Below are 24,243 nucleotides of genomic sequence, written 5' to 3' on the forward strand. Positions count from 1 at the left end.
TAAGGGAAGCCCTGCAAGTGCCCCAGCTGCAGGAAGAGCTTCATGCACTGCTCCAACTCCATCCCCCACTGGAGGACCCATGTTGGTCAGAGCCCTTCAGACCCACGTTCCCAGTGATCTGAGTTGGGAAGACACTTGGCTAGTTATCCTTTTGTTTTGGCCCTAATTTTCTTTTGAGTTATTGTCATCCCTTAAAACAGACAAAACTGGGGGGAAAATCAAAAAATTCATTGAGGGCATCTAAAGCCTCACTTTTTCCTAGTGTTTCAGGGGAATTGGGGATTCAGGGAGAAACCTGGGGAGTTTGGGGGTATTTGATGTAGTTGTTTCCCCTTCTTGGCACTGAAAGAGATGAGAGGGTTCAATGCCACTGAAAACTACTCAATCCCAGCCCAAAATTTCTCAATTCCACAGCTCTTCAGGATGGAATGGGGTTGGAAGGGGATTGGGTGAAGTGTGCTGCAAATCAGGAGGGGTGAGATGGGCATGGGGTGGGGCAGGATGGGTGGGATGGGGTTGGGGTGGTGTGAAATGGAGGAAATAGGTCTTGGGAAGGGGGTCTTGATGTCCAGCAGGGGTGGGATGGGTTGGGGTTGGGACTGGGGAGGTGGGATGGGGTCTGGAACGAGACAGCCGAAGTTTGGGGGTGATGAAGGGAGGGGGAGCCCGTTACTGAATGAGTTTTTGAATATGAAAATGATGACATGTCCCACAGCCCCGGAGCTCAGAGCAGCTGAGATGGTGCTGGATCCAAGGCCAACTGTGGATCTCTCCCTCTCACTCTTCTGATTGCCTCTTCTCAAAATCCACACCTTCTCTGGGCAAACTGTTCCAGGATGGTCTTTTTTCTTAATCCCTACCTAAACCTACTCTCTTTCCATTTGGATCCATTCTCCCTTGTCCTGTCCCTGCCTGCCCTCGTACAAAGTCCCTGTCCTGCTTTCTTGTAGGTTGCCCTCAGGTACTGGAAGGCCACAGTTGAATCAAGGCTCGGTCTCTTTCCCATGCTGAAGAAGCCGAGCTGTGTCAGCCATTCCTTGCAGGAGAGGAGCTGCAGCCCTCACATCATCTCAGTGTCCCTCCTGGGCCCTGGTGCTGCGTGTCCACGTCCTTGCCGTCTGTGCCGGGAGCCCGGCAGAGCCGGAGGCAGCACTGCAGGTGCAGGCTCAGCAGTGGGGAGGAGCCACGGCCCTGGCAGCAGCTCCAGGAGCAGCGATTGGCGATGGGCTGCCCGCACTGCAGAGAGCCGGGGCCCTTGTGCCTCCCCTTGTGCCCAGGGCGCCTTTCCCCGCCGCTCGCCCGCCCGCCTGGGGAAAATGCCCCCTGTGCCGCCCCTCAGTGCCGCCCCTCGCCGCTGCCCCAGGGGCTCCCCGGCCCCAGCTGGAGAGCCCCAGACCTCAGCCTCACCCCGCTCAGCCCAAGGCCCTGGAAAAGCAGATTAAAGCACCCAGCCAGAAAGTGCCCTAGGATTCCAAGGTCAGTCTTTTCTCTACAGTATGGGTTTGGTATCAGAGCCTGCATGGGATTATAAAATCTTTAGGAGAAAAGAGCATGAACAAGTTGTGCTTTGGCAGTACATCAAGGCTTTGAGGGAGAGGGTTTGTTTACTCACTCACAGGGATGCACAGAAAGTTTTGAAATGGTAACAGTAATCCAAACCCATTAGAAATTGGAAAGAAAACCTGAGGGACTGGCAGCTAGCGCCTCAGAAACAGGTGGCTTTTGCTTCAGTCTTCTACCTGAGAGCTTCCTGGGCAGGGGCAATTCTTCCAATTGCATCAGCATGGCCATGGCTAGAAAGGGCAGTGAGCAGATGGATTTAGCTTCTCCTGCCAGCCCCTGAAATGCCAGGTTTCATTTGCGTGTACTGAGGATTCCATTTCAGACTCTGAACTGGCGCAGCTGCTCCTTGGTGCTGCTCGTACACACGTACAGTGGTGCTGCAGCAGCTGTCCTGCACACAGGGAGGGCTCTGGAGCCTCCCCGGGGCCACCAAGGAGCAGAGGAGGGAACGTGCCTGGGATCTGCCTCTCTGTGCCGAGCGCTGGCGACTGGAGTCACCCGACCTTGTTCTAAGGCTGGGACCAAGTTCCCGTCACTGTCTGCTCTGAGAGCGTTCCCAAATTCAAACCCAGACACTTCTGCCAGGCAGAAGCACGGGTTCAAACATGGATTTTACCAGAGAGGAAAGACCCCTGAAGGAAAAGGTGAAGATAGAAAGATGCTGAAAGGCTGAAGCCAAATGGAAAATAACCCCCCCAGATTTCAGAGAAAACTGGTCCATGGTGGTCAGTGCTGGCTCTGTGTCAGAGTAGGTGGCTGACAGCTACAGGTGATCCCACAAGGACACCCATGGCATCCCAACATTCTATCATTAGTTTACTCTGCTTTCTCCCTTTTGACAGTAGCCAGATCACTCATACTGTCAGCCAGGACAGGGACTGTGGCCACAGCTGACTGCAGATTAGACCTGGTCATGAGATGCAAGTCCTGTTGCTTTCTTTGCCATCAATGTTGGGTCTCACTACAGATAAATTTCCCATTCTTCCTTTGCTTTCTGATCGGGTCTGACCCTGAGGATGGTATTATAATGCTACAGACATACCAATAAGGCCTGCCTGCTTCCTGAGATGTCTTTGTGGTTTCCAGAAATAACAAACAGCTGTGTGGCTTTTTCCAGTGGATTCACAGGCCAGCCTCAAGAGGGAATCTTTTTGTCCCCTCTGGTCATTAGAGCCTTCCACCTTTCAGCCTTGCTAACGCAATCCTACTCAGAGGAATTAAATGCAGGCTAGTTCCATGACAAATAAAAACAAATAATTTTTTTTAATAATTAAAAATTATTCCCCTTGAGTGCCACACCCAATATATGTGTTAATGATAAAGCGGGAGTTCACCTAATCACTTCTTTCCTTGTGAGCACGGCTCAGCCTCACACAGAGGTGAGGTGGGAGCTGGGCAAATCTCTGGTGGGAGGAAGGGTCTTGTGGCAGCCCACAGAGCCTGTGCACATTGCCAGGGAACAGCTGTGCCCTGCATGTGCCCCCTGCAATGAGCTGTGCTGCTGCCAGTGCCCCGTGGAGCTGTGGGGCTGCTGAGCTGTGGGGCAGGGAGAGGAGCAGGAGGGTGCATGTGCAGCTGAGCCATTCCTGGAGAGCACAGGGCTCTGGGCTCCCTGCTGTCCCAGGGCAGCCCAGAGGCCAGGCTGTTCCTGTGGTAGCTCTGTGGAAATGGCTCAGGGTTTTGCCCTGGCCTGCCTCCAGGTGTCTGCCAGCAGGAGCATGTTTCCCTGTGCAGCTCTTTAGAAGTTTGCAGGAAATGTATCCCATGAAAAATGGAGTTTCAGATGCTTTAGGTTTGCATGGTGGCCTCTGTTAAACTTTGTGTCTCCACTTTGCAGGCCTGACTGGCTACCCTCTTGCCAAGAGGTTTTCCCTGGCAAGTCCCTCCACGCTCCTTCCCTCCAAGCCGTTGCCTCCCATCCCGAAGAGCTCTCCTTCTACCAAGCCAAGCCCAACATGCAGCGGAGAGCAGGAGAATGGGAAAAATGGCAGCGGCTACTGTGAGGAGAGTAGAAAAAACCAGGAGCTGGGTTCAGAGGGAAAAGGATGTAAGGTAAGGAGACCAAGCTAAGTCCAGCATTGTAAATGTTCAGTTTATGTGCTCTTGGCAGAGCTCTGAGACCTTTTCCATGATAGGAAGTGACTTTGTCACTGAAGTTTGAACAGGTCCTGATCTGGATCTTTAGCTGGGCCAGAAATGATGGGATATGAAGGAAGGGTGTGCATCTGCCCCTGCTGCCTCCAGCCCCATTCCTGGCCATGGCATGAGGGCCCTGGAGGAACTTGGGCAGGCAGAGACCTTGCAGAGAGCAGCAGGGCAGGGAGCTCTGCTGAACTTCCTAAATGCCAGGGAGCCTGAGATGATGGATGTGTGGGAGCTGGAGAGCAGCCAGCATCCTGAGAGCTGAGCAGCCTCTGGGCTCAAAGGCTGCTGGGGAACTGTAGGAGGGAAAGGCAGCAGCAGAAGAAATGAGGGACTTGAGAAAAGCAGGTTTGACATCCTGCAGAATGGCTTTGTGGGGACTTGGCTAGAGATCTGCACTGGCAGTTAGGCACCTTAGGGGCAGGGAGAGAATAGTGATCTAAAGGCACTGCCATGCCATCCAAAAGTCCAGTGGAGGCAGTGGCACCTCAGAACATCTTGATGTCAAACATGTGAATGCCAGCTGGGAATGTAGCTAGTCTTGGAAAAAACTGAGCACAAGGGCAGAGGTGGCAAATGTGTGACATGGGCTGTCCCTCTCCACTTCCCTTTCCTAGGTCACCTTCCCTGTCCTAGGCCAAGCTGCTCCATAAGTTTGACTATTCCTGCCATGTCCCATCTAAATGTCTTGAGGTATGAATCGGGGCAAGGCTTGATGCTTGATCTGAGCTCTGTTCTACTCTTTCCAGACTTCCTTGCTCAATTCCAGTGGTGGGGATATGAAGAAGGGGTCACTGGGACCACCTTTGATCCCCCCCATACAGAAGGCAGTGAGTCCCCCTCTTGGCAGTGCTGCAGGGTCTCTGCAAAGCTCTCCACAGCTGGAATTCCAGGAGTCCCAGGAGATGAGGTAAGCCAAGGTGTCTGCTGCTGCAGTGTGCTGTTCACCTCTCTCTTCCCATCTCGTGTGGTTATTTTGCCCAGTCAGGGGTCCCATGTATTTAGGCAAACCTTTGTGCCTTCACCATTTTGGCCATCTGTGGTGATCCAGCACAAAGTCAAAGCCAACGCCAATGTCCCAAGAGCAGAGGTCGTGGTGGGGAAGAAGAGGCAGGGCTTCAAAGCACCTCAAGATAGGGCCTCTGCTGGACATGGCTATTGTTTGACACAGAGCTTGGCCAGCTCTCTGTGACTTCAGCAAGTGAAAGCTTAAGGGTAATGAATCAGCTCTGCATCCTGGGTTGGGTTTATGTGTTGCATTTCCTCCTTCATCAGAGTGACCATGCTAAGAAGGTTTGCCTCCTTTCGTGGTACACCCATTCCCTCCCTTCTCTTTCTATGTCCTCATATGTTCTTTTGTCCTCCATTTTCTCCAGGCTAACATCCAGCAACAGAGGCAAGGAGAAGAACTCTGAACATGCAGGTAGGTACAGGGCATGTCTGTCCTAAAATGACCATTGTAGTCTTGACTCAGAGGTGACGTTTGGAAAGCTTGGTTACAACCCATTCTTTTAAAAATTTCTTTAAATTCCCTTCAGTTCTTTGATGGGCTCAGTGGACTGTCTGAGAGCCCAGTCAGTGGGACTGTGCTGCAGTGGTGCAGTGAAAATTCCTCCAGTGTGAAGTGTTGAGTGGTAGGAACGGGAGTGGAACCTTGGGGCCCTGGAAATGCAGTGCAGGCCAAGGAAACATTCCTCTCCATCCTGCACATGCCTTTTATCTCCCTGCAGCCTTTCTAGTGTCACATTTAGTAGGGAAAAAGAAGGCATTTAGCATGAAATGAGAAATATTCCCATTCCTCCCTCCTGCTTTTGAAGCAGAAAACCTTTCCTTGGGGCAGTTTCTGAGCCGAACCTTTTGAGATCTGAAGGAGATTGATGGACATTGCCTGGTTTTGTATTGGCAGAAATAGGGAAACCTCCTCTGACAGAATGTCCTTATCAATTTCCCAGTTAGGGCAAAAGAGCCTTCCCAATGGATGCATCCTGTGCAGGGTCTGAGTTTGTCATCCTGTGACAGCACAAAGCCAAAGCCACCTGTGGCAGGTTCACGGTGACAAATCTCTTGCCCGGCTCTCTCTGGCTGTGTCAGTGCTGCAGGGTGAGGCTGGGGGAGGAGATGCCTTCTGCCTTGTCCTCCCTCCCTGCCTTGCCTGATCCCTGACAAGTGGAATTGTGCCAGACAAAATGCAGTCTCTGGTGCATCTGGGTCAGCCAATGCTTTCAAGTTGAAAGCCTCAATGCCACTTCTGTTGTTCCTTTGCCATCTCTGGGTTTGTAATGATAGGAGAGATGAGGTTTGAAGAAATATTTCTGCTGATGCAGAGAAAGGGATAAGATCCCCTGGACCCTTTGCTCAGGGTTAGTTCTGCCAAATCCTGGGTACAGCCCCTTTGGAATGACTCCTTCATTGCTGATGTGCAGGTGGAATGCCTAATGCAGCTAGGGAGAAGTATTGCTCAGTAAGTGAGGTGACTTTTTTTCTGGACTAATTCTGGACTAGAAATTACCTAGCTCATTATTCCTTAGCTGTCTCTCTTTTATTACTGTCCCAAGCATTCTACAGGGTGAAGGAATCTAGTTTTAAGATAGGTGTTTCTCTCAAACTGCGTGGCTGCCATATGAATTTATCCTCTGTGAAGCCGTGTAAAGAATAAGTTCTCTTAGTTCTAACAGCTCTGTTGGACAGTATTTCAGAATGAGCTCCATTGTTCTTCTTGCAATTAGAAAATCAGCCTTTAGTCTAGCCCAAAAGTGACCCAGTCTCATACAGTTGAGAAGGAAAATCCTTGGGAAAAACCAATTATCTAGTGTCAAGAAGACAGTTCATGTTTGGGTAATACTCCTGCAACGCTAAGCTCTTCTTTGAATGTCCTCTAAAATATTCCAACTTAGAGAAGAAAATGTTGATCTAAATGCATCCAGGTATTAGAACCTGGGACTTCTAGGAACCAAAAGATGATGTTTACTACAATCAGTAAGAATAAGGGCAGATAAGAATCTCTGTCAAGAGCAATCTCCATCTCTGCCCTTCTCTATCAGACACAGAGGCTCTCCAGCATCCAGGGGCTGAGGCCTTCATCATGCAGCAGGTTTCAGTCTGCTGGCCAACAGAGTCATGTCATGTCTGCTGCCAGTAGCCCATCCCTTGGGAGAGGGTCTAGGCATTGTTCCTTGCTGCTCTCAATCACAGTCTCTGTGTCTTGAGAGCTCTGCAATCTGGAACCAGTCTTGCCTGTTGCCCAGCATTGTGTTTTTGGGGGCTTGAAGTCTGCCAGAGATTTACACAAACCTTTGCTTCCATTCTCAGGCCTCCCACTGAGCCAGGCCAAGGAGATGGATCATCCCACCAGTCCTGGTCTTACAAGTGACAAAGAGCTGAGGGATGGCTTTGGAAAGGTGAGGGATAAGGACAGGGATGAGCAGACTTCCTTTCCAGTGCCTGTTCAGTGCTTGGCCCAAAATGTCACTGAAAATCATCATCTTCCACTCTTGGGGCATGGAGATTCCCTTGAGAATATATTGGACAGCTACAGAGCAATTGCTTGGCTATTTCCAGTGGTGCCAAGGTCTCTGGTTTGGAGATGGTGCTGAGGTCATGCCAGAAGCATTCTTTATGTGCAAAGACTCTTTTAGAGAAGTTCTGAATGACAGAGCAAGCTGCACATCAGTGAACGTGGGCAAAGTGCATCCTCGGAAGCAGAGAAGCAAAGATTCTAAATGTTGGGTGTAAGGAAGGCTGCAAAAGAAAATGGGAGAGTTTTATTTTTCCTGGTTACCTTTGTGGCTGTATTTCACAGCCCTCTCATTCTCAAGTTTTCTGCTCATTACCATCAGTGTTTCTGCTACTTGTTTTCACATGACTCCTCCTTTTGGTCTCATGGTGTTAGAGACCAAGTCCTTACGAGTCCTTCAGAGCTGAGTCCTTCAGAAGCCTAGAGGTGAGAAACTGCTGCAATTCGTGGCCATGAGTGTTAAGCAACAGCTCATTACCCCTCCTTGCTGGGTATTGCACATGGTTTTTACTCTCCTGCCATGGCCTGTAGGAACTGAACTGCCTGCTCACTGGCCATGCCAGCTCTTCCTCTGTCTTGGAGCACTCCTATGACTTTCATGCTTCAAGCAGGGCTTCCTGACATAGGTTGCAGTTGCAGCAGTGGAAGGTTGTGGCACTGAAGTGTTCCACCTCACTGTGTAATTGCCAGGGTGAGGATGGGAGACATTCCTCTGAAACCATTGGAATGTGGATGGAGCTGCATTGAAGCCTATGGCACTCTGTGAACTCTGTGCTCCTGATGAGATGTTGTGTGTGGTTTGTGTGTCTGTGCTTACAGTCTGTGATGTATTTCCATTGCACCTAGATCCGTGCTGCATTGTGCATGTTGGCCCAAAAGAACTTAGGGCAGAAGGAGGCAGAGCTTTTGGAGAGAGAGATGAAGAGAAGGAGACAAAGGAAAACATCCTTGCTAGTTATTCCTGAGACAGTGGAGCCTGGGGATGCAGCTGAAGCAAGTAAGTGGTGGCTACACTTGTGGTGGTCCTTTTTGACCACTTGCTTGCCCTTTGCACAGTGTTGCAATCAGACTGGAGAGCTGTTCAGTGGAAGGTTGTTTGGGATTTAATTCTGTTTCCCAAAGAAAAATACAGAGGCATGAAGTGTCTTGCCCATTGCCTCAGTGAGTCAGTAACAGAATATCAGCTTCCCCCCTTCACCTCTAAAGTCTTTCAGAGTAGAAAATTCTGTCTTGCAAAGTACACTGGAGCTTCAGACTCTCTCCTGGAGAGCAGCCTCCAGGGAAGGTGAGTCCAAAAGAATGCTTTTCAACCAGGGTGCAACCTGGAAGAAACAAAATTCAGCTTCTTCTAATGAAAACACCAGAGATCCTTCTCCTGCCACTCCCTGCTGAGGAGCTGGCACTGGAGAGCTGTGCTGAAGCCCCAGCCAGGGCTTCTGTTGTAGCCCCAGGAGCAAGCAGCGTTCCCACTGGATCCTGGCTGAGGGGCTCTGCCTGCAGGGCTGTGAGCGCTGCCCGAGGGCGGCAGCGGGGCCCTGAGGAGGCAGCACTCAGCCCGAGGGCATCACACAAGGTTATCTGCACTTTCCTTTGGGAACTGCCCCTGCCAGCCTCTGGAACAGGAAAACAAAAGCAAAGCAATACTGGGTTTCCTTGTTTCTTAGGGGAAGCACCACTGCAATGTGGGTTTAAGCTAGAAGAGGGTAAATTTAGATTAGATATAAGTGATTTTTTTGTTTACAATGAAGGGGATGAAAAGCTGGCAGGATTTGCCCAGAGAAGCTGTTGTTGGTCCATCCTTGAAGGTGTTCAAGGCCAGTTTACATGGGGCTCTGAGGAACCTGATCAGGAGGAAGATGTCCCTGCTGAGAGGGGTTGGACTAGATGGCGCTTAAAGGTGCCTTCCAACCCAAACTCTTCTAGGATTCTGTGATTCTGTGCTCATTGTCCCATGTTAGTGTTATACTTGGTATAAAGTGGTATACCATTGTTATACTTGAAGTTCTTTGGGATAACAAAGAGATGTTCCCCAGCTCTGGCAAGTTTTCTGGCCCTTTCCATCATCACCCTGTCCAGCACTCTCTACTTACAAGTTCCTCTTTGGTCCCTGCAGTCTTTAGCCTAGCACCTGTCGATGGCACAGCTTCTAGAGAGCACAGAAAACACCCTGGTAGTGCCTTGAAGAAGAAGGTCTTCAGGAAGCAGGACAACGTGCCCTTACTGCCCAATACAGACATCATCCATGGGGATGGCAGCTTCCCACACAGCTCCTCAGGTAAGCCAGCTCTGGGGCAGCTTTTTCCCACGGGTTTTTCCTTGCACAAGGAGCACAAACTGCCCCCTGCCTCAGCCAGCAGAGCTGGGATCTTGGCTCCATAGTCTGTCCTGAGAATCAGCAGCAAATCTACTGTTGAGTTACTCCATCTTGGTAGTACTGGAGCAGTTGGTTCTTAGAAATCCATTGGAAAATTGAACTGAATAAAGTCGTGGTAAAGGCCTGAGATCTGGCTTTTGCCCATCCTGATAGTCCAAACTACAGCAGTGGTGCCAGGAGGTAGCTGGGACTGCAGGGATGAGCTGCAGGGCAGTCTGCCAGGCTGTGTTCACTGTGCCCCTACGAGAACCACCACAATCAGTTGTTCACTCACCGTCTGGGCCCTGTGCCTGTGCTGCTGTCCAGTTCTGCAGCCAGCTGTTCTGCTACCCAGCAAGGGTTGTCTCTGCAGGGCAGTCAGTGGCTTGGTGCAGTCGTGCTGCTGCTGCTCCCAGAAGTGCCCGATGGCTCCTGGCTGCCGCCATCCCACAGCCTGCAGTGCCAAGAGGGAACAAGCAGTGCCTCCTGTGTCACCCAGCAAATACAGCACCCCTGTGCAGCAGATGACAGCCAGGAGGGGCTGCCTGCTGCTCCCAGGCTCTTTGCTGCCTGCAGCAAATAGACAGCAGATAGTCCCCAGTGGCTCTTGCCTCTCCTTTGTGGGTAGCCTGCCTGTGCTGTGATCCCAGGTAGGGTGAGATGAGAAGAAGGGAGCTAGGAATGATACTTGAATGCTCTTTTCTAGTGATGCTACTTCCATGTTCAGAATTGACCAGAACTAGCCTGGCATGGGTCTTCATTCATAGTGAATCTAGATGTGTATGTCTGCATACTTCTGCAGTGACATCACTGGTGTCAGCGGCTGGGGTACCTCAGTGACACCCAGATTAGCTCAGTCTGAATATTTTTGATGTTATGGTTCCTCCATACTTTGTGAGAGCATGCAAGGTAGCACAAAAACCCTCCAGAGTCTAGAGCAGTTCATCTAGATTCTGTGCAATATTTATACTCCATGATTTTAGACAGCGCAAATGTTTTCATCTACACATTAGAAAATGAGCTTTTGAGTGCATGAGATGAAATTTTTGATTGACAGTGCTTTTGATGACAAATGTGTGGGAACTCGGCGCACCTCTCCTGAGGGCCAGAGCTACCGAGAAAACCCTTGGGGAGCTCGGGAGCCTTGGGATGTTGCTAAAAGTACCTGGTGGCTCAACTTTGACCCTGCAAGAGATGTACCACCTGTATGTGGGGATATAAGAATCACTGGTGTGTAAAGGATGTAGAAATAGAACATTTATAGGTCAAAGTACAGTTTATAAGATTTTGGTACAGGGGGGTTGGAAAAACAAGATGGAGGGAGTTGGGGCCTGCCACATGGTTCTTCCTCCTTCTTCTTGTCTTCCATTTTCTGTGTGACGTAGGTATTTTTGATAGGTTTATAGTAAAGGTACACTTAGTAATAAAAATGATAAGTATTGGAGACAAAAGATAAATATAGTTTACGTAGACTTTGTTATAAAAAGATGCGACCACCCTGTGGGCAGTCAGAGTGCCTTTGGCTGCCTTGCTGGTCAGACCCCAGCTGGGCAGAAAGAAAATTTTTGTAGATAAGAAATAATAAACAACCTTGAAGACCGAACCTGAGAGTCCAGTCTTGTCTTTTGGAGCCCGGGAAGCGAGCCCATCTCACCCTTGTCTGGGCAGAGACAAATAACAGGCAGAAGCCCGGACAAAATGGGTTTCATAAGGAATGCATTTATCATCAGATTTTTCTCATACCTTCTAAATTTTTTCATTACCAAAAAATTCAATTAAGGCAAACTCAGATCAACCAATTAACAAGAGAGTGCGTCTGCTAACAACGTGGATCTGTATTTGCATATTTTTATCCTCAGAGTGCATTTGGAAGGCTTTTTTGTCAATTGTCTAGTCTGGAAACTGCATTTTTCCACAAGAGAAAGCTTAGAAGTTGCTGAGTTTGCAAACATGTCCATTAGATGGCAAATAAATTTCACCTCAGCATCCTTGAAATACAACCAGTGTGTAGCTCTGAAAGAGGAAAGATTCATGATGCTTGGAAAGAACAAAATCCATCAAGTACTCCCTTCCCAATAGTAGCCTAAAATGGATGTGCACTCAGCTGCCTGCTGTCTAGAATATTTGCAGTCAATGGGAACAGAGGCGCTGTCAGGTGGGAAGGGTCAGGTATGGCTGTTCCCTGGTAGCTGCTCCGAGGGGATTGAGCCGGGCCCAGCAGGGCTGGGTTGCTCAGGCTTGGCTTGGTGCTGTCTGCAGGCAGCTGCAGGTCTCTCCTCAGGGAGTTGCAGAGTGCCCCTGTCCTCAGGGCTGGGGGAAATCAGGGCGCTGAGACAAGAGGGGCTCCTGAGGGGTTCCCTCCTGGGTAGCAAGTCCTGCTGTCAGCGCTGTCTCGCAGGGAGCGGGAGCTCTGCGGCCGCAGGAACCTGCCGCTGGCTGCGGCACCTGTGGCACTGGGGAGCTGGCGCTGCGGGGGCAATTGTCAGGTTTAGCTTGGAGCTGGGCCCAGCTGGGGGAGGCTGGGAGCAAGCAAGGAGCCCCAGGAGCTGGACAGCAGGGAAGCCTCTGAGCTGGTGTCAGCGTGTGCCACAGGGAGCCCTGGCTGGGAGATGGGGCTGCAGGCCGCTCCATGGCGGGGCCTTGCCCGGGGCTGCAGCGCCCATGGCCGACCCTCTCCTCACAGTGACCTCGCAGACGGCCACTGCTGCCAAGCGCCGAGAGGAGCCACTCCGTGGGCATGGGCAGAAGGACAGAGCCTCTTCAGACCCACAGCAGTCCTTGCAGGAGGCACTCTCCATGCTGGGCAGCGATGACTGGTAAGAAAGGCCCCGTTCCCTCTGTGTCCCTCTTAGCGTTAAGGTGGGTCAGAAGCGTGTCTTGCTCGTGCCTCTGAGCCCCGAGAGCCCAGAGGGCCAAAGGGCACTGGTGAAACCACTGCAGAGCAGTGAGAGGATAAGGATTTGAGAGCAGCCTTTTCCTGGCCTTGCTCTGCAGCAGTGCTGCAGCTGCAGCAGGTCCATGCTGTTTCCTTGCTTTGCCTGCTGCTCCATGGAGCTGCAAAGGAAACACTGAGAGAAGAGACAAAGCTCTGGGAGGAGATGATTTTCTGGCTGAAGGCTGAAGCAGGATGGCAGAAGTTTTGAGTGTAGAGATTTGGCTGCCTTGGGCCCCTGGCCCAGTGGGACTGAGTAAGATTCCTCCCTGCTCCCACTGCTGACAGCAATGGAAGGTGACAGGGTCTCCCTGTGACCTCCTGCATGGGAGTCCCAGAAGCAGCTCCAGGGAGTTCCTTTTTCTGAGAAATGGACTGAGTGGTGCTTTCAAGTCCCTCAGCCTGTCATTACTCCTGAAGGGCTCATGGCAGAAGAGAAGGAAAAAGAAAGAAAATCCTCTAGGAATCTTGCACTTTTGGAATTCAACTTTTTTCTTCTCACTGCTTCATGTGGGCCTGAGATGTTTTGTCAATACTCACCATGTGTCCCAAAATTATACACAGGCAGAAGGAGGCCCAGAGGTGATAACCTTACAAACATTAGGTCATATTGCTTTTCTTTTTGATGTCTTTTTGATCACTCCCTGCTGGATGCTTCATTCACACAGGGGTAAGGACTCCATTCACACTGGGATAAGCATGAAAAATCTGCCACGACGCACCTCCTTGTGCAGTCACCTTTGTTTTGCCCTTTCTCTTCTGCTTTCTCTTCCCCATTTCTTTTGGTGCCCTGTGAGGTGCAGAGAGCTTCTGCAGGTGTGGGGGGTCCGGATGACACTCGGGGGTGCCCGTGGGATGGGTCACCAGCCCTGTGTTGCAGCCCTGATGCCTCACATACCTTCCTGAGGCTGAGGGCCTGCACAAAGCAAGTGCTCAGAGACAGAGTTGTTTGCACCTTTCAGATGACATGTTGCTGTTGTGGGGGTTGTTTTAGGCAGGGGGTTTTGGGGAAAAGGCAGAGTTTCAACAGTTCTTGCCCAGGGGGGGAATCTCCTGAGACATCCTGCTGCTTTTTTGCGGAATGTGTGAGGTGGAGTGGAGGGGGTGACAGAGAGGCCGAGATCGTAGAGTGGAAACTCAGCTCCAGTGTGGCAGTGCAGACTCTCCCTGCTGAACTGCCTGCTGGGGCTGACAAAGAAGGAAAATGCCCCAATAACAGCCCAGTGGCACTGTGTCTCAGGGACAGGTAGAGGGAGGTGACAAGAAAGAGCAGCATGGTCTCACAGCTTCTAGAATGCAGTGACAGAGGGGCCTCATGTGCCAGAGATTTCAGAAAGGCTGTCTTCTTAAATGACCACTGAAACCCTTCTCTTTGCCTCTTGGGTTTGTGTATGCTTTTGACAGCCACAGCATCCTGGGTCAATGTGTTCCATGATTTCATTAAGTACTCCTTGAAAAGCACCTCCCATTGTTCGACTGAGCTGCCAGCCTGGTAATTGCTGAGGGTGCTGCCTTGGTGGAGAGAAAAATCAATCTTTTGCCTTTCAGGGAGCTGAAGGAGAAGGGACTCTTCAGCATCAACCACCTGGCTGGGTCCCATTCAGAGGTCCTGCTTTGCAGACTTCATGAGATTTGCTTGGCAGTTAGCAGCGAGGTGAGCACATTGCTCTGAATTGTCCCCCATACTTCATACATGGTGTGTAGAGTAGGTATGTGCTTGTCCATCTCCATGTGTGCTCAGGGACTGCCTTCATTTCTGGTTTTAGACCTCCTATTTCTAATGTCTGTCAGCTGTCTGTAGGATCTGTGGGTACATGTAGCTGTATTTACTGGCAGGTCGGGTATCTGACACCGATCTGTGAGTGTGGTGCCTTGATGATGCAATGTGCAAATGCACAAACTGAGACACTAATGACATTATTTGCCACACTCCCTATCTCTGCCCAAGCTGTAATTCAACACTGAAATTAGTCTGTAGACCTGAGCCTGTGTTTTCTGTTTCCTGGCTGAGTGCTTCAATTGTTGGTGTTGCTTTTTTGAACAGGAACTTGAGCCTTTATGATTTGAAAGCAGCTCTTGCTTTAATTTTCTAGAAAAAGGGCCTAAAATCAAAGCTGTGGACATTTTAGAAGGGTTAAGTAGAATGCTTTAGTGAAATATTTTTTTTTTATTCCTGCAGTAAGCAGGTCTGAGGCCAGAAATTGGTGCCACAATAAGTGCCTTTCTGTGCTTGCACTGTCCTGCTCTTCTTGTACTTTTATGTTCCTCTGGACACAGTGGGACGTGTTGTCATTTCCTGCAACTTCTGTTGAAGGCAACTGGTTTTCTTTTCAAGGTGATTCTTATGTTTCCCCTCATGACTTCCCCAGGTGACCAACCTCCGTTCCAAGGTGTCCCACTCTGCAATCGTCACTCTGGGAGAGCTCTTTGTGAGCTTGAAGAAGGACATGGACTCTGAGGTGGATGAGGTTGCTCGGGTCCTTCTCCAGATGGTGTCCAACTCCCCAGAATTTGTTCAGAAAGCAGCCAGTCAGAGCCTGGGGCTCATGGTGGAGAATGTGACTCCTGCACGAGCAATGAGTGCCCTCATGGACATGGGAGTCAAGTAGGTTTTTCTTCTTTTAGTGATATTCTTCACCTTCTAGTGTGGGAGGGAGATGGGATGAGAGAGAGAATGGGAATGGTGGGAGGGAAGGGTCCTGTATCCTGCATCTTGTGTGGACTCAGGGACTTGATTCTCCAACCAACCTCATTTCTTTCCTCTTGTCACCTATTTCTGCCCTCCTGCAGCCCATTAGTTCTCAGAATCACAGAACTGTAGAATATGGGGTGTGTGAAGGGGCCCATCAGGACCATTGAGTCCAGCTCCTGGCCTTGCACAGAACAGCCCAAGGGTCACACCAAGTGCCTGAGATTGTTGTCCAAATGCTTCTTCAACCCTGTCAGGCTTGGTGCTGTGACCACTGCCCAGGGGAGCCTGTTCCAGTGCCCAAGCACCCTCTGGGTGAAAAACCTTTCCCTGATATCCAAACTAAAGCTCCTCTGACTCAGCTTCCTGCCGCTTCCTGGAGTTCTCCCAGTCTGTCAGATTTTCCTAGATGTGGTGACCGGTGGGGAAGTGAAAGTGCCTGCAAAGGCTGAGGATAGAGCCTTGTGCTTTTGTGGGAAGAGGGACAATTGCAATTGGAGCTGTGAGCAGTGTTTGGTATTTCACAGCACTAACCACAGAGGCCCTGGGAAAACCACGTCTCCTCATGATGCCATTAACCTGAGAAATGAGGAGGGTCCTTGCTGGGGCGTGGAGCACATGGGGGGCAATCTGCTGGCTGTGGCACAGCCTGCACAGAAGGTGCAGCTCCTGCCAAAAGGAGTCCTGTGTGACTGTCCTGGCCACTGAACTCTACTGCTTTACTTACCTCAGTTATTATTAGAATTTGCAGTCGTCCCATGGTTGGTGTCCCCACAAATCGCAACAAATACACACATTTCCTTTCTGTGCCAGACACGAAACACCGCTTTGTATTTCAAAGGAGCCCTTGCAGGGAGATCAGGAAGCTCTACCCGGGCTCTTTAGGGGGCGGCCACGGCAGGAGTTTTAGGTGCAGGACTGTGTTCTGAGGGGCTCTGGGGCTGCGAGGGATGAGAGGAGATGAATTCCCAGAAGTGGCTGTGCCGGGCATCTGTGGAGTTGGGAGCCTTCAGAGGATCAAGGGACGCTTTTGGGGGCTCCCTAATGGGCGCTGAGGGGGCACTGAGGGATCCTGGAGGGTCTGGGGGACACTCATGGGACAGATGGGGGCGGATCCCGGGGTTCTGTGGAGCGCAGGGCATGACGGGCATTGTAGTCCCGGCTGCAATGGGGCTCAATCTGGCCGCGGGGCATGATGGGAGTTGTAGGCAAAAAGAAAAGATGGCGCTGACCCTAGGCACCGCCTCCAAGTCTCCGGTCTCCGGCGTTAATTGGCTGCGGGCAGTGATGGGCGGGGCATCGGCAAATGGGAGGTGCTGGAGGTGGGAACAGCCCATTCAACCTGTCCAGTCACTCCCAGTACAACCCAGTTCATCCCCAGTACAGACCAGTTCAACCCCAGTACAGCCCAGTTCATCCCAAGTGGAACCCAATTACAACCCCAGTGTCCCTCCAATCCTTCCCAGTACGGCCCAGTCCCTACCAGTACACCTGAGTTCATTCCCAGTTCCCCCCCAATGTCATCCACAGGATGCCCCAGTGTCCCCAGCCTTCTCCACAATGTCCCCAGTGTCCCTATGGTCCCCAGTTTGTCCCAGTATCCCCCAGTATCACTCATGGCTGAGGCTCTGCAGGCCCAGGCAGGCTCAGCCCTGCTCCACCATGGAATCCCATGGGACAGGGCACGCTGGGATTTGCCACTACAGCTACCAAGTGTGTCCAGAGAAACTGCAAGGAGAGGGTGACCTCTGTCAGTGGGACCCCTCTGTGCACAGGTACCCCCACTCCTGGGGTGGCTGTGCCAGCTCCCCCAGGCACCCCCAGCCCTGGGAACCTGGAGCAAGTGGAAACCACAACTTTGCAAATGGTGCCTGTGCCCGTAATGCAAAGAGAACTGCGGTGTGAAAAAGGAAATTTGTTTATTTTCAGAAGAACAGCAACAAGAATACAGAACACTTTTACATTGTAAGAATATTTGTAACAACAACAATCCATTGAACATATATACATTTTATAACAACAACAATCCATTGAACATATATACATTTTGTAACAACAACAATCCAGAGAACCTATATACGTAAGAACATATCTAGCAAAAATATTTGCAATGTATTTGCAGAAGTCGAAAAAAAGCCCTATATCCTATATCCTGAACGTGACAAAAAACTGTAAAACGTATGTACAAAAGGGTGGCATCTCTATCTGGGATGTCCATCGGTCCTGGAAGAAAAGCAAGTGCCATGGTCACTGCAGTCAGGTACAGAGGGCTCTTCCATGTGTCCCCAGGCTGGCACACGCTGGCCCAGCAGGACTCTGCTACCAGAACTGAGCCTGGCTGGGTCTGGGATGGAGTTTGTGTGGCCCAAAGCGAGCACAGGACCAGCTGGGGATGGCCTGCAGAATCCAGTGCACAGGGTGCCACGTCCCTGAGCAGGGACCAGCCCAGCCCCAGCCTGGCAGCAGGGGACCCACTCTGCCTCTGGGGACCACATGCCTGTCCTGCTGCTGGCATTGCTCTTTATCCCAAGATCATGGCTTCTTCCTCATCTTTTTCATCAATGTCCATGTCCTCTATGCAGTCTTCCATTTCCACTTTCATCTCTTCTTCCACATCCACCTCCATCTCCTCCTCTCCAGTCTCTTCTTCCTCCATTACCACATCTTCCACTGTATAAGTCTGCATTTCCACTTCCATTTCCTCCTCCCCAGTCTCTTCTTCCTCCATTTCCACGTCCTCCACTGTATAAGTCTGCATTTCCACCTCCATCTCCTCCTCTCCGTCGGTGACAGCCTGCAGAGGTGGCAGAACCTCAGAGTGGAGTCCCTGTCCCACACCAGGCCCACAGAGCTCCCGCCCACCCGGGCAGTTGGAGGTGTCCACCTCCATGGAATGGCACCATACCTTCCTCAGGACAAATGGGAGCATCCTGTAGGGATGGGTGTCAAAATCCAGGCACTAGTGAGCTTTCAGGACTGATGGGGGTAGCAGGGGCAGGTGACAAGGAGGGTGACAGCAGTGGGCAGGAGCAGAGCGAAGGGTGCGCTGACACAACGGCCAAGGGCTGTCTTGTGCTCTTTGCTGGGTGCTGGCAGTTCCATTTGGAACGGGGGAGGTGACATCACAATTCCCAGGAGTCCAGGGTCAACCTGAAGTGGACAATGGAGATCATAGAATGATGGGATCCCTGAATGGTTGGGCTTGGAAGGGACTCTGAAGACCATCTTGTTCCAAGCTGAGCAATCTTTCCCTTGGGGGAGCCCTGTTCCCAAGGATGGGGCATCCACAGCCTCTGTGCACAGCCTGGGCCACTGCCTCCCCACCCTCAGTGTCAAACAGCAGCTTCCTTAGATCCAGCTTCAATCAACCTCCTGCAGTTGAAAGCCATCCCCCTTGTCCTGTCCCCACAGGCCCTGTTGAACACTCTGTCCCCTTCTTCCCTGTGGGACCCTTCCAGTCCTGCAGAGCCACAGTGAGGCCCCCCCAGTGTCTCCTCTTTCCAGGCTGAGCATCCCCAGCCCCACTTGGACACCAGTCAGTTATATCAGGGCCAGTCAAGGCTGAAGGGTAGCAAAGAGCATCAGGAACTGAGAGATGGAAGCTTTAGGCCCAGGTTTGCCTCTAAAAGTACAAAATTAATAACAGTGGAGGGGTAGATGCTGAGACACTGGCTCTGTTCTAACTGGGGATTTTTTCTTTTTCTTCTTGTCTGTCATGCTGACCCAGGTTTTTCTGTTTGAAAGGAAGCTTGGCACAATGTCCACTGTCTTCTCCATTTGTGAAACACTGAGCAGAGTCTGGGCAGGCTGATGATGCAGAGCAAAACCTGCAAATATACTGGTGCTCCTGAGCCTGGGGATGCAGCTAAACCCAGCCAAAAGTCATTTCTGGAAAGTCGAGCCTGGTTTACATTTTCTTCAGTTTGGCTATGCTATCTTAACCAGTCATTTATATAAAAGCAAATAAAAAACTCAAACAAAACAGACAAAATCCCAAACAAACAAACCCACGCAAACCAGTCAAACTGATCAAAAACCACAAATCCCAAATAAAAACCAAAGGGAATGAGGAATTAATAGAGTTGTGAGGATATCACAGCCGGCAAATGGCTGCTTCCCACAGGATCACCATAAAAAGCCACATATAACAGCTGCTCCAAAATATACCCAACAGGAGAGCTATAAAAAGTGATACATGGCAACTTTGGGGGCAGCTCCACATGAAGGTGAAGGATGAGCAGTGGTACAGATGCAGCATTCCCCACCCTCCAGGCTGCTGTTTGCTCCTGATGAAAGACCCTTGCAGGGCTGCGGCCCCTCTCAGTGCTGTGTAATTTGCACAAGGATAGATCTTGTCTGCCATGCAGGAGTGTTCCCAATAAACCATGCTTCTCCTGACCTTAACTTTTCTGGATTTCTACCATATGATACAAGAAACTTTGAAAAAACCAAAACACCTTGTGGGGAGGCATTTTTTCCTTTCTTCAGAGTTCCTCTTCCTTTTGTTCCCTCCAGAGCTCTCACTTCATTTCTGCTGTTTTTTGGAGCATGTGCTCACCTCTTTCCTGACCCCCTGGGCTTGTTTTGGCTCTGGGTGTCATGGACACTATTAATTGTGGGGTTTTCCCCTCCATCTATTTCTGTCTTTTCAAGTGGTTTACCTTCATTTACCTGTTGGAGTGATGCATTTTTCTCACTCTTTATTACTTAGTGCTTTTTCTTCATTCTCTAAAACCAACTTCTCACTTGCCTCGTGGCTGTTAGATGCCATTATTAGGAGCAATAATTCTTTCTCTCCTGCTTGTCTGAGCTCTCACAGGGAGCTGAGAGCTCTTTGGGGTTAAACCTGACTCACTTCAGTGCCTTCCTTGGTGCTGCCTGTGTACTTGGACACTTGAAGGGAATAAAGTCTTGGTGTGGAGATTACAGCTGGGAAATGATGGCTCTTTTGAAGAAGACAAGAATGCTGTTGCCAATCTTTTCCAGGATAATCTGAGCACCTTGTTTTGGGGAGAAACAGGCTCTGATCAGCAAAGAGGTGGCTGTTGCAGGTACCCAGGTTTGGAGGGAAGGGTGCAGCTCCTGGGAGTGTGTTTGTGGGGGGCTCTAAGGTTTGTGTGGGCTCCCTGGAGCAGTGGGAACACCCCACTGGGAGATGCACATCAGGAAATGGGTGCACAAAGGGCCTGAAGTGTGACCAGCTTTGGTGAAGGTTTCCATAGGAAAAAATATTTTTAGTGGGATTTTGGACAATTTGAGGCTCCTTCTCATGTCCTTTGCCTGATGAACATTCCCCCTTTTCAAGAGCATGGGGAATCCTGAACTCACACAATAAAAATCTCTGATAATTATATTTTTTTTCTATTTTTCAATGTTGTCATCCCAGTAGGAGTCAGAGTAAGAGAAGATGTGTGACCTGGCTGTTTTTAACTTTGTGACAGGAACAATGCCATGGCGAAGCTGGTAAGAGGAGCATCACTGCTCTGTCCTTAATTTTCCAGCACAAGTGAGGATGATTTAAGAACTGAGGCACAGCCAAGACCTTTCCTCCTCCTGTGCTCATCAAGCAATCACTGCCTCATCACACCTCAGCTTCAAACACCTGGTTTGCATCTGGCTGACCTTGGCTGCCCTCCCTGGATGGGAAGATGAAGAGGTGGAAGTGTAAAAGATTGGGATTTGATGGGTGAGCTGTGAAATAGTGGCTGGTGCAGGCTGGTTTTGGGTAAACATCGTGTGCTGTGCCATGGAGGATGAGAGTAAATGGATTAAAGAGGAGATAAAAAGGGCAGGGCAACTGGTTAGCTCCTGTTAAAGAAAATGTTGGGAAAATAGACATGTAAGAAATATGTCAGAGATGGTCATTAACTGCACTGCAGGGTCAGAGCTCCTTTCATAATTGGCCATGTAGTGAATACCAGAAATGATTAAAAAGTTCTTAAGGGCTGAGGGCTTTTACTGAAGGATTGGGAGAAACAAACTGTTTCTGGCAGAACTTTTATTATCATTTAAGCATGATCCTCTTTCTGACATAACAGCTGCTTGGAATAAACTGAAGTATCTTCTCCATTAGCTCTGGCAGGAGCTGCTTAGAGCTTTCATTCAGGTAAATTTTCATCCAACATATGTCTCTAGAATAATAAATTTAATGGGAGCCATCAAACCTATTGTAGGAGTAAGGATTGTGCTTAGGGCAAGAAAAAAGAGTAATTAGGTGTGGACAAACCATGAATTAGAGTGAGGAAATTATAATTGATGCCGGTTTAGGGGAATATTTAACTAAGCTAAGATAAAAGTCTACCTTCAGGCTAAGCTTTATAATCGAATTCTACTAGAAGAAATTTAGTAGTCCTGGGCTCCAAACAGACCTTTAGATACAAGTTTACCTCTGGTTTGAGAAAACTCAGGGCTTGAGCAGGATTTTATGGCTTTGCTCTTGACCCTTGGGCTAGAAATGCTCCTGTAAAATTCATGCCAAAGTAAGAGCTTCTACAAATTTCTAAGAGTTTCAATGGAGAAAGGTCCACCTGGACTTTGGGGACAGTTTCTCAGAGCAGAACATTTCAAGTGCTATTGAACTGCATTTAAACTCCCTTTTATTGGGGCATAAATTTCACACCCTGCTCTATCAGTCTGACACGTTCTTTGAGAAGAGACAAACTTTAACAGCCACTTTAAAAATAATTTCACTGACAGGTTTGCAGCTCAGAGAATGTTAATAAACTGAAATGGCTTTTCACCCTGCAGTAGCCACAAAGTAATTATGATTGTCTGTAGGCAGACTAATGAAAGCAGCTGTTAACAACCTAATGACAATTTGAACCAGCCCTCTGCTCCACAGACACATCTCTTTTCTGTCCCTGATTTTCCTGCATCCAGTGCTTCCCAGAGAAGTTTAGTGTTGCTTGATGGTCAGGTAAAAACAGCTTTCTTTTGTAGGAGTGGTGCTGCTCTTCTCTGAGGTGGAGCTTCACCTGGGCTGCTGCCATGCTGGGCTCACCCCACAAAGTCCAGTTCTGCAGGAGCTGGGCAGCATGGAGAGATTTGACAGCAGAGCATGGCAAAACTGGAGTGGAGGGATTCTGGCTCAGTGTGCCCCTCAGTACCAGACTGCATTAGTTATTGAAAAATCTTTTGTTCAAAGAGAAGATGTTTCTGTTTTGGCTCTAATCTTAGCTTGCTTTCAATACAGTTTTCCCTGCCACTTCAGATACTGTTTTTCTTTTGCTTTCAATAGTCTGTCATCCCAGGTGACCTTTAAAGGTCCCTTCCAACCCAAACCATTCTGTAATTCTTTGGATACATGATGAATAGCAACATGTGTTTTACCCTCATTGTGGATGATATTACATCATGTCTGGCCTTTTGGGGCTCTTCTCCAGGACCTTGGGACTACACTCACTCCTATTTGCTCTTCATTGGTTTTTTTTGCTTACCAATGAGCATTTTCAGTTCTGCCACCCATGTTTAGAGCAAGTTTTCTGTGACTCACTACACCAAACACCAGGTCAGTCCAAAAGAGCATTAGGAAGTATCCAGATGTATTTCCCCTTCTTCCTTCTGGGAACATGCTGCTGTTTTGAGCGCTCTGGCTTTCTGAGCTCCCTCACATGTCTTGATCCTTTTCTGGATAACCAGAGGGGTATGAGGATTAAATCCTGTCTCAGCTCTGAGGTCTGGCTTTTAAAATGTCCCAGTCATCCTCTCCTACTCATCTCATCCTGGCCTTGCTGGAAATATTATCCCTTCATGGGATTGTTGTTCATCTTTGGGGCAATCTGGCACTGCTTTTCAGTGAAAGTTTTGGAGACTTTGAAAGGTTTCCTGGTGTGGGAATGACAATCCTCAGTGCTAATGCTTATGGGGGATGCAGTTGCCTGAGTTGTGAAACCTCCTGAAAAACATTGTTTGTTCTTTTTTGCTTGACTTTTCCTTGACTGTTTTCATCAACAGATTAGGAGGTTTGGGGATGTCTTTTCAAAGTGAATTTCAATGATTCTCCTGGCTGGCATTTCAAAGGGGAACAGTAGTTTTGGGGTTTTTTAACCAGCAGCTGCTTACAATCCAATGAGCTAACTGCCTTTAATTAACCATAATATGTTCCAGGAGAGCAGAATAACAAGGGAACAAAACCAAGGGGGCAAACTCTGTGACTGAACCTGGACTTGCCCTTTCCCAGGTGCAGGATTCTGGGCAGCCCTGTAACCCTTTGCTGGCCACTTTGAGCTCTGCCATGCAGTGCCTTGGGTTTCTGGGGAGGGCAAAGCATCCAATCCCTCAGCTCCAGGTTCACACTTGTACAGTCACCTGCAAACCCAGAGGCCAGTGGCTATTTCTGTCTGTGGGATTTGCACACTGGAGCTTTGCTTTTGAAAGTTTGGGCAGCCTGGCTGCTCAGGGAGGGATCTCTCTGCCTTGAGAGTCTCTGAGCTCTCTCCTCTGTGTGAGGGGCTCGAATCTGTTCTTTCCTCACCTCCTTATCTGCAGGTTTCTTGGTGGAGGCTTTTGCAGACAGGAGAGCATGGCAGGAGTGCTGGAATGAAACAGTTATGTCTGGGGTCTAGCTTTAGGTAGTTGATTCATCCCTTAGCTGCTGGGCCTTAAAATTCTTTAAACTCCACATGTCATCTCCTCATACCAGTGTGGGACTGAGACAACACTGAGCTTCTGGGCTTTTTCTGTGTTAGCAGAACAAACTATTGCACTTCTAAACTGTGCACATCAGCACTGACTGTTATAAATGAGAAGCTTGACTAGGCCAATATTCAAGCAACAATCAATTTATTAATTAATATGGTAAAGTATGAGCAAAACAGAGCTGGGTACAGTGGGGGAAGTTTTCCCTCCAACTGCACGCTGATATTTGGGGCTTACAGGTATTTATAGGGGTACTCAGAAGCTTTCTCAGCAGTTTCTATTCTAATTTTTTTACTCATCAGCAGTTTGTATTCCCAATTTTTACATCACAATTCTATACACTATTTTGATTTAGTTTTTCTTCAGGATGCATCCCAAAAAGGAGGATCCCCAGATGGTTTTGGTAGTTTCCA

This window comes from Fringilla coelebs (genome assembly GCF_963513975.1).
Source record: "Fringilla coelebs genome assembly, contig: SCAFFOLD_30, whole genome shotgun sequence".
In the NCBI taxonomy this organism is placed as follows: Eukaryota; Metazoa; Chordata; class Aves; order Passeriformes; family Fringillidae; genus Fringilla; species Fringilla coelebs.